Source organism: Leopardus geoffroyi, chromosome B2, assembly GCF_018350155.1.
Source record: "Leopardus geoffroyi isolate Oge1 chromosome B2, O.geoffroyi_Oge1_pat1.0, whole genome shotgun sequence".
NCBI classification, from domain to species: domain Eukaryota; kingdom Metazoa; phylum Chordata; class Mammalia; order Carnivora; family Felidae; genus Leopardus; species Leopardus geoffroyi.
In genome coordinates this window covers 72,196,328-72,206,942 of record NC_059332.1, presented here as the reverse complement: position 1 = coordinate 72,206,942, position 10,615 = coordinate 72,196,328, and the positions used below count along the sequence as shown (strand labels likewise).

At 40.9% G+C, this 10,615-nt stretch overlaps 1 pseudogene; it reads left to right on the top strand.

Annotated features, from left to right (window-relative positions):
- Nucleotides 1-2,988: 2,988 nt before the first annotated feature.
- On the top strand, nucleotides 2,989-4,946 carry LOC123608651 (annotated as a pseudogene).
- The last annotated feature ends 5,669 nt before the right edge of the window (nucleotides 4,947-10,615 follow it).

Sequence of the window (10,615 nt, the reverse complement as noted above, 5' to 3'; positions counted from 1 at the left end):
CTCAGTTCCTTGCCACAGTGCCTTGAGTATCTTCACAGCATGACAGCTGACCTTTCCCAGAAAAAGTGATCCAAAAGAGAACAAGATGAAATCTGAAATGTCTTAAAGATATACTGCATCATATCTATAACGTCCTATGGGTTACCTTAGTCAATCTTATTTAGTGTGGGAGGAGACTGTACAAGGGAATATGGTGATCTCTGTGGACCATCTTAGAGGCTGGCTACCATAAGGGGTAGGGGTTAACTGGGAGGAAACTTTCTGGTGAATTACAAATGTTCTATAGTATAATAAATACACAAGAGACATGTGTACACATCTTTGTTCAAACTGTATACCTAAGATGTGCACATTTCAATAAAGGTATATACATTTTATATAAAATGAAGTATAAATAATAATAATCAGGAAGGGGTGGAGAGTGGATAGGGGATATAATAGTGATAAAATATTGATAACTTATGAAGATGGATGGATTGGTACAGGTGAATTAATTACACTAAAATACTATACTTTATAAAATTGCAGTTCTGAGGGTTATTTAGAAAAAATCAGGGAACTAAAGAACTGTACATATATCATATTTATCCAAAGATGCATCAAAAAAGCTTTAGCTTGATATTCATGGAAATGTTTTAAACTGAGTCACACACAACTCTGCCTTATTAAGTTGCATATATGAAAGCATATGCATATGTGTGTATGGAAGGGGGTTCTTACTGTCTCCAGGTTATCATTATACCCGGTATCATTATTGTACTGTTCTGTAAGAAAAGCTTTTTTGGACGAAAGTCACCTGAGGGATAGTTTCGGTTGATTTACCTGATAGAATTTCAAGCCCTTTTCTTAGAAGTGACTCTGTAAATACTAAATAACACCCCAAATTTCCCAATGGTAGTTAACTCCTACAAAAGCATTGTACACAAATGTCCCAGATGACTTTGCTTTTTTGAAATCTGTCCTCTTTTTATTATATTGTTTTTGCCTTCTCTCTTCCTGTTAAGCTAACAAGCTTTCACAGATTCAGCCCTAGAGCATTTTCCACTTCGAACACTGATCCCACTCCACTGAGGACTAAAGAACCAGGCAGTAGTTCTACCTAGAGACGCCACAACTTAATGCTTAAGAGCAGAGCAGAGGCACCAGAGACAAATCACATTGCCACCACCAATGATATATTATTTCACTTGTCTATGTTTTTTTAACCTTTCTATGTCTCCTTTTCTTATGTGTGAATCGAGCTTAATCACAGTACAGCAGAGGACTATTGTCAGAATTAAATGAGCTAATACTTGTAAAATGTTCAGGACAATGCCAAAGCATCACAGATATATTGCATCCAAAACAAACTCTAAGGAATTCCTGCTTTGCTGCTTCAAGTAGTAAATAAAGGGTCATGTTCCATGAACACAAATTTACAGAAAGCACACACAAGTAGAATTTACCGTTTCAATCAAAAAAGCAACCAGGTTAACTTGATATATAGAGATATTATGTTGTATAATCATATATCATTTTTTGCTTAAAACTATAAGCAACTCACATAAGCAGTTAGAATCAGAATCCTTAACATCCTTAACCTACTTTACAATTTTGCTCATCTAATTTCAGTTATTTTCTGATACCTCATGTGAATTATCATCTTCCTCACAAATACACATTTCAAGCACCAGAGAGCCCACCCCAATAGCTGGAATTCCCAGGCTTTTGACATTTTCCCTACCTCCTCTTAATTTAGACTCCCCTGGACCCACTTCCGCATTCCTGTCTGGTCTATCTCTTTGGTAGCAGTTATGAAATTGAATAGAGGAAACCTCATTTAAAACGGGGGAGTGAGGCTGGAAGGAGAAGTTCTCACTTCATACCGTTCTCTTCAACTGCAGTTCCCAATCCGAAGAGATGTATCTTGCATAAAGTAGGAAGAAACGTACTTTACCACTCCAGCAGGAGGAAGAATTTCTCCATGCCAGCAACTACCTCAGCCAATGAGAAAAGACCACAACTCAGTCAATGAGAAACTGTCACCACTCTGTACCCTTGTTTTCCTCCAGTAGACTTTTGTTCAAAGCAGCCCCCCCCCAGGGTCCTCCTTTTCTCTGCAAAGCGACACTCCTTTCCTTTGATCGCCAGATTTGCCTGTGGTTTTACCATAGCTCACATGACCTGAATTGCGATTCCTCTGCTATTCCTGAATAAAGCCATTTTGCTGGTAAAATAACTGAATGTTCTAAGGTCGATATTACTTGGTGTCAGATGAGTAGGATCCAGAGAAGAACCCCAGCAACTCCAAGGCTGGTGAGAAACAGGTGGTGGTACCCACTGAACCCAGTGAGCTCTCACTGCTTTTTGGTTGATGCTGGAGTTTGAGGTAAGTTTTCTCCTGGATTAAAGACCCACTCTCTATGTGTTTTGAGCTCTCCAGGCTTCATTTGGGATCTGCTTAAAAGCTTTATCTTTTCTGTTTTTGTGAAAGCTTTGTCTTTTCTGGTGAGTTCTTTTTTGTTTTGTTGAACCTTGGTTTTGAGTAATGAAATCCCAATCCTCTAAACTGTCTCAGGAGAGCCATTTTTCTGGGACCCTCACTTAGTTTTAAACCCTACGGTTTAAACCCTATGGCCCTCCTCATGAACATTTTTAATTACATGGGCCAATTTAGCTAAAGATAATTTAAACCACAATGGCTATTACAGGGAACTTTCAATCTCCCCAAACGTTTTTTTCAGAACTAAATTGCCATGGCTTTAAATGAAATGATAATAATGATAATAATGATAATAATAATAATAATAATAATAAGATGCCTATTTTAACATGTAACCTGAGGCTTACAGACATTTTCAGGATTCTAACACCTCTTTACAAAATACCATTTACAAATTAACCAAGGTGAACAATTAATGGAAGACAAAAAACTTCTGAGGCCTTTCTCCCTTCCTCCATGCTCTTTGTGTCACGCACCCTCTTGCTCACCTCCCCCTCCTTCTTTGTCTCCAGGTTTGCAACAGACATTTTATGCCAGATGTCCTGACACCATCTCTCTTTTTTCCTCCTGCACTGGCTCCACATTCTTTATACCCTCTATTTCTTCATTCTAATCTTTTCATGGAACTTCCCTTTGCCTTCAAACCTCACCCATTTGTTCCTCTCCCCAACCTATTACAAACCTGCTCTTTTAGGGCTAGGAGCTGACTCTGTGGTGGGCACTGTCATCTGGGAGCGTTGCAGAGACCTCCACCCAAGACGGCCTCCCCCTCCCCGGGCCGCTCACCTCTTACCGTCGAGTCCCTTCGCCTCGTGAGCATGTTGGATTTGATATCGTGGGGTGAGGTGAGAGCAGGCCCAGGGAGGGAGGTTACCGCAGAGGAGCCACAGTCACAGTCAAGATGATAGAGGTACTGACAACAACTGACTCTCAGAAACTGCTACACCAGCTGAATGCTCTATTGGAGCAGGAGTGGAGATGTCAGCCAAAGGTCTGTGGCTTGAGACTAATTGAATCTGCACACGATAACGGCCTCAGAATGACTGCAAGGCTAAGGGACATTGTTTTTTTAAAAATTTTTTTTTCAACATTTATTTATTTTTGGGACAGAGAGAGACAGAGCATAAACGGGGGAGGGGCAGAGAGAGAGGGAGACACAGAATCAGAAACAGGCTCCAGGCTCTGAGCCATCAGCCCAGAGCCCGACGCGGGGCTCGAACTCACGGACCGCGAGATCGTGACCTGGCTGAAGTCGGACGCTTAACCGACTGCGCCACCCAGGCACCCCCTAAGGGACTTTGAAGTAAAAGATCTTCCTAGTCTAACTCAGTTCTTTGGCTTTGACACAGAGACACTTTCTCTAGCTGTGAATTTACTGGACAGATTCCTGTCCCAAACGAAGGTACAGACCTTGGGTGTGTTGGGCTGAGCTGCTTCTGTTGGGCTGTAAAACCAATAGAAGAGGAAAGGAATGTCCCATTGGCAACTGACTTGATCCGAATAAGCCAGCATAGGTTCACGGTTTCAGACTTGATGAGAATGGAAAAGATTGTATCGGAGAAGGTATGTTGGAAAGTCAAAGCTACTATCGCCTTTCAATTTCTGCAACTCTACTATTCATTCACTCAAGAGAACTTGCCATTGAAAGAGGAATAGCCTTAATTTTGAAAGACTAGAAACTCAACTTAAGGCATGCCACTGCAGGATCATATTTTCTAAAGCCAAGCCTTCTGTGTTGGCGTTGTCTATCATTGCACTGGAGATCCAAGCACACAAGTGTGTAGAGTTAACAGAAGGAATAGAATGTCTTTAGACACATTCCAAGATAAACGGCAGAGATTTGACCTTCTGGTAAGAGCTTGTATCCAAGTGTTTAACTGAAATTCATCAAACAAGTGTTCCAGACCAAATGTTCAGAAGTTGAAATGGATTGTTTCTGGATGTACTGCATGACAGTTGAAGCATAGTTACTACAGAATAACCCACCTTCCAACAATTCCTGAAATGGTCCCTTAATTGGATTGTTACAACAACAAAATACTCCTCTGAAGCCTTTCTCCACAATCCTAAGCTATAGATTCCATAATACTATAATGGATTTAAGCTGTGAAGCCTCAAAACATCACGAAGAGATCAGCATTGATGTTCTCAGATTTGGGAAAACTACCTGATTAACATGGTGTAGTGGAATTATAATTAAATTTGAATTCATCTGTGAGGCATACAAGTCAAAGCTAAGAGTATAAATGTGAAATGTTAATAACAAGCCTGGGAAGGTAAACTGTGAATCTTCATTTCAAACTTTGATCCAACTTTCTAGATTGGGTCAGTATATTGTATTTAGATGGTATTAAAAGTGGTAACCTAATTAAATTCTAAATTATGAGGTATACATTAAACCAACATTTCACAAATGCACTTCTAAGGCATAACAAGGGTTACTATTCTAGGCAGGGAAAATGGTTTCTTGGTACCTGTAGTGCAAATAATAGATAATCCAGAGATGTGGACTTTATTGCTACTTGGGAATTACATTTAAATTTGAGGGCATTTTATAAAAGCAAAACTACAGACCCAGTCATTTTGGCATATTAGGTTATCTTTAATATTTTTCTAAAAAACAGGTAATATTTGTATCCGTGACAAAACTTATACAATATCCACTGTCTCCATCTAATCCCATCAAGAAAAACTGGTTTTATTGTGAAATTCAACATAAATTAACTTTGGGCCAAAAACTTGACTTAACACTCCATAAGTTTTTACTAAGGGCTGTTTTTATAAAACTTGCTATTCTAGGGGCACTGGGTGGCTCAGTCAGTTAAGCATCCAACTTTGGCTCAGGTTTGTGAGCCTTGCATTGTGCCCTCTGCTGTCAATGCAGAGCCTGCTTTAGGTCCTCTGCTGCCTTCTGTCTCTGGGGGAGAGTGCCTCCCCCACTGGCACTCTCTCAAAAAAAAAAAAAAATTAAAAAAAAAGAAAAAAAAAAAAACTGCTCCTTTAAAGGCAGACCCTCTGAGGAGCCAAATGCTAAACCCCAAATTTCTGACAGTCCCTAACTAAAGCTGAACTACAAGTGACAAACACTTTCCCAAAGTGATTGAGGATCCTCAAAAATTTGCTGAGGAGTTTAACATAGTTACTGAGACTTATCAACCCAGTTTCTCACTTTTATATCAGGTCCACATGCTTTTCAGCAGAGCCAGGCATAACTCTGGATGAACACTGTCAATTGGGACAATCTTGGAAGGTCTCTAGAAGTCTGAGAACTACAAGGCATGACCATCTGCCTTGTTATATGATCAAGTTCATGCAACTTCTGCTAAGCAACCTCACCAGTCCGTTGCTAGGGCTTTCCCCAAACCTACTGATTGGAATAAGATTCAGGCTTATGCCCAGAAGCCCGGTGAGCCCATGTATGATTATTATAGCCAGCTCCAAATTGTTGTTGTTGTTGTTTTAAGTTTATTTATTTATTTTGAGAGAGAGTGCAGAAGGGTCAGGAAAGAGGGAGACAGAGAATCCCCAGCAGGCTCTGAACTGTCAGCACAGAGCCGAATGCAGGGCTCAAACTCACGAACTGTGAGATCATGACCCTAGCCAAAACCAAGAGTTGGATGCTACTGAGCCACCAGGGTGCCCCTCCAAATTGTTTTTAAAGAAAAATCTGGTCTACCTTTAAATGTTGAATCCAGTCGGGGTCTTGTAACTCTATGTTCGTCAATGGGCTGAACCCACTGGGATCTTTCTCTTCTAGTTAAAAGGACCAGGATGGAATGGGGAACTAGGTCCACTACAAATTTAATTTGGCCAATCACCTTGCCAGCACCCTACATGATTCAACCAAAAGAAAGTCCACCAAAATTCTTACTATTCAACTCTGGCAAACGGAGGCCTCTCAACAAAACCAAAAATGTAAAGGTCTCTGCTATTATTGCAAAGAGCCAGGACATTGGAAAAAAGACTGTTACAAACTTAAGCCCTCCAGGGGTGCCTGGGTGGCTCAGTCGGTTGAGTGTCCGACTTCAGCTCAGGTCACGATCTCACGGTTCGTGAGTTCGAGCCCCGCGTCAGGCTCTGGGCTGATGGCTCAGAGCCTGGAGCCTGCTTCCGATTCTGTGTCTCCCTCTCTCTCTGCCCCTCCCCCATTCATGCTCTGTCTCTCTCTGTCTCAAAAATAAACATTAAAAAAAAAAATTAAAAAAAAAAACAAAAACTTAAGCCCTCCAGATGCCTTCCACCTTCTAGGCAGCCTTCCTAGTGTCCTCCTAATTCCAAGTGATGGAGCTCCAAGGAAGTACAGGTTTTTTTTTCTAATCCCCCCCCCACACCCTCTTAATTGACTAGGAGAAACAACTCTTCAGATTGAGGAGGAATCGCTCTCTGTTCTTTTTGACACTGGAACTACATTCTCCATGCTCAGGACCACTGCTATAAAGCAGCCCCTGCCTCAGAGTACTAAAATGATTCAAATAGTGTGGGTCTGTAATAACCCTCCACAGGTTCCTGTCTCTGAACCTATTCCCTTTTGTCAAGGCCCTTCAAGAGATAACCACCCGTTTCTCCTTAGTCCCTCTACCCCTATTCATTTATTGGGCCAAGATTCTTAGAAAAATATCATGCTGGAATTTCTTTCTCCCAAAAGAGGGAAATAATGTTAGAATTTTATGGTAGTAATCAAAATAGCCAACCAGGTGAATTGAATCCCTCTTCGACATCTTTTATTTGCTTTATAGCTGAGTCTGAGGGCACTGATAAGCTGTCCCTACTGGATCAGCTACCACCCTCCTTCTGGACAAAATCTTCAACTAATATTGGCAGAATCCACGGTGCACCTTCCGTGAAGATTCAAATAGACCCCTGAAAACCTCTCCCCAGAATTAATCAATATCTATAAATAAAGAAGGCTTTTAAGGCATCAAGCTCATAATAGAAGATTACAATGCTCAGGGCCTCATTATCACCTGCATTGTTCCTTCTAACTTTACTCTATTTCACCTACGAGAAAACCGGTGGCCTTGGATGGAGTTTTGTTCAAGATCTGTGAGCAATAAATGGCATTGTTATCCCTTGGCACTCTGTTGTTCCTAACCTCTATACGCTACTGACATCCATTCCCGTTGAGGCAAATCTTTCACTATAATTGATACATGTAGTGTATTTTTTAGTATTCTAGTTGATAAGGCTAGCCAGTATTTTTTTTTGCTTTCACTTAGAAAGAGCCATAATAAACCTGAACACTAATGCCCCAGAGTTTTAATGAGAATCTTTCTTACTTTTCACAAACTTTAAAGACTGATTTGGATGACAAAGTTTTCTGCACGTTTTACTTTGTTACAATATGCAAATGACTTGCTTCTCTTTTCTTCTCAAACCTCTTCAGAGGAGACAGCATCCACCAGTTAAAACTTTCAGCCTTAAAGGGGTATAAAGTCTCCAAAGAAATATTGCAGTTTTGCTCAGACTTGGCATTCAGGGCACCTGACCTTGGAACAGGGGCTACATTTAGACCCGGCGAGGCTTCACGGTATCCTGAACTTCCCCAATGCAAAATTACGTGCCAATTATGAGGTTTTCTCTGACTAACTGGCTACTTTCAAAATTCAATTGCAAATTTCTCTCTTATGTCTCAATCTCTATATGCTTCACTGAAAACTGACAAACTTGATCTTATTTGGAAAGATCGGGCTGACATAGCTTTTGGAACTTTAAAGAAAAGCTTGACAAAGCCCCTCGTGCTTGGACACTTGATCATCAACTCCCCTTTTTCCTCTTTGTATATGAGAAGGAAGGGAATGTCCTTGGAGTACTCATCCAAAAACATGGGGTCCATCATCAATTCATAGGATATTATAGCCAATGACTGGACTCTGTGACACAAGGACCCCCTTTGCCTCAGAGCCATTCCTGCCACTGACCTTTTGGATAAGACCACTGAAGAAATAATCACAGGATCCCCTTTAACCAACCTGTGCCCCATGCAGAAGCCCCTCTGAATACTCACCCCCTCAATATCTTTTGGCCGGCCATCTCACCTTCTATGAAATCCTTTTGCCAACTGCTCCTCATGTAACTCTTCCTCACTGTGATAACCTAAGCCCCGCTGTCCTTCTCCCCTCTTTAGCTGATAAAACCCCTCACCCCTGCTTGACGCCGACAAATCACCTTCTGATTCCCTGTGATAATTTACAGAAAACTCTAACCAATGCAGATTTTTCATGGTGTACTGATAGTCTTATTTAAAGGATGAAAATGGTGAATATCATACTGGGTATGCTATTGCAACAACTCCTTTTGAAGTTGTCAAGGTGGCAATTTTACCTTTGGCAGCTCTGGCCCAACAGGCTCAGTTGTATGCCCTTACTCAGGTTTGCACCTTAGCCAAGGGTGAAACTGCAAATATTTACACAGATAGGCAGTATGCCTTTGGGATAGCTCATGACTTTGAGACGTTATGGAAATAGCGAAGTTTCCTCTCCTCCATTGGGGATAAAATTAAAAATGGCTCTCATCTCCAAAATTTATCAGATGCCATACTCTTGCTCACTGCTCTGGATATTATTATGAGTCCCGGGCTTTCCAGACTCGACCCCCAAAGGAAACTACCTTGCTGAGGTTTCAGCCAAAAATGTTTCTGTCAAGGACACCAATACCAACTCTCCATCATGGTCTAAAGGGATGTCCTCCTAAGTGATAATCTGAAAAAATTGGCCAGAGACACCCAACAATTGGCCCCAGAAAAGGGGAAAAAAAAAAAAAAAACAATATTGGAAATCTAATAATTATTGGTTTGATAAAAAGAGATAACTCTGGCTTGGACCAAATAACAATCCAGCCCTACCAAAATTTCCCAAATTTCCACTACTTACCACTCACTGTACAAGAATTAAGCCATTGGTCTACTGACAAAATGATAGCACTCATGAACAAATATTGGTAGGAAAATATTAATAAGGCTGCAAGAAATGCCTATCTAGCTTGTCCTGCCTGTCCTAAATACAGCCCTTGGGAACCTGCCCACACTGCCCTACAGGATTTTAAATTGACCAATGGACCATTTGAGGTTTGATAAACAGATTTCATACAGTTTGCCCCATCTCATGGATCTGAATATGTTTTAGTCATAGTTTGTATGTTTTCTCACTGGAATGAAGCTTTCCCTTGTATATAGACCACTGCTGCTTCTGTGGCAAAAAGTCTGTTAGAAAAGACTACTACTACCTGGGGAACCCCACTTGAGTTTCGCAGCCACTTGATGACCCACTTCACTAGTCAAGTACTTTAATAGATGTGTGCTGTTTGGCTGGTCCTACAACACTTTACTTATCAACTTCAACCCTCAGAGCTAGTAGAATGAACTAACAGCACCATTCAGACTCAATCAACAAAATTTGTAGAGACCCTTCAAATGCCTTAGCTAAAAGCATTGCCATTGGTCCTTCTAAATATGAGATCCATCCCCTTTGGAACTCATAGACTCTCACCTTTTCAGATAGTCACAGGGCACCCGATGCACCTGGCCCTGCCTCTTTGGAGCCACAGCTGATAAAAGGAGATACACTCCAATACCATAAAGACCTAATTGCCTTAGTTGAGAATAACCATGCTTTAGTAGAATAATGGTTTCACAGGACACTCCCACAAGACAAAGACCTTTAGCATCATACCTTGCCACCTAGAGATTTAGCCTATTGGAAAAGACACCTCCAAAAAGATTCTCTTCAACCTTGCTGGAAGGACCCCTACAGGTACTGTTAACCAACGCTGTTCTGTCAAACTTTAGGGAATAGACTCCTAGATTCGTGTGTCACATCTAAAGAAAACAGCAAACCCCAAATGGCCCTGCACACAAACTAGTGACCTAAAAGTAAGTATTTCCAGTAATGAAACCAGATGGCATCTTATAAAGACAGCTTTTCCAAGATAACCAGACCAGTCTGTATACCTTTTTCTCATTGTTGCTTCCTACATTAATTTTTCTCTCTTTTTTGGAAAGACAATGATCTTACTGGTATTTCCCAATCTATTGCAAAAGGGAGAAACCTTTCTGACTGTTGGATCTGTCACCAGGAACTCCAATCTGTTCATGATATCTGAGATCTTTTAGTCTTACTGTAACCCATTTCTCTTGTA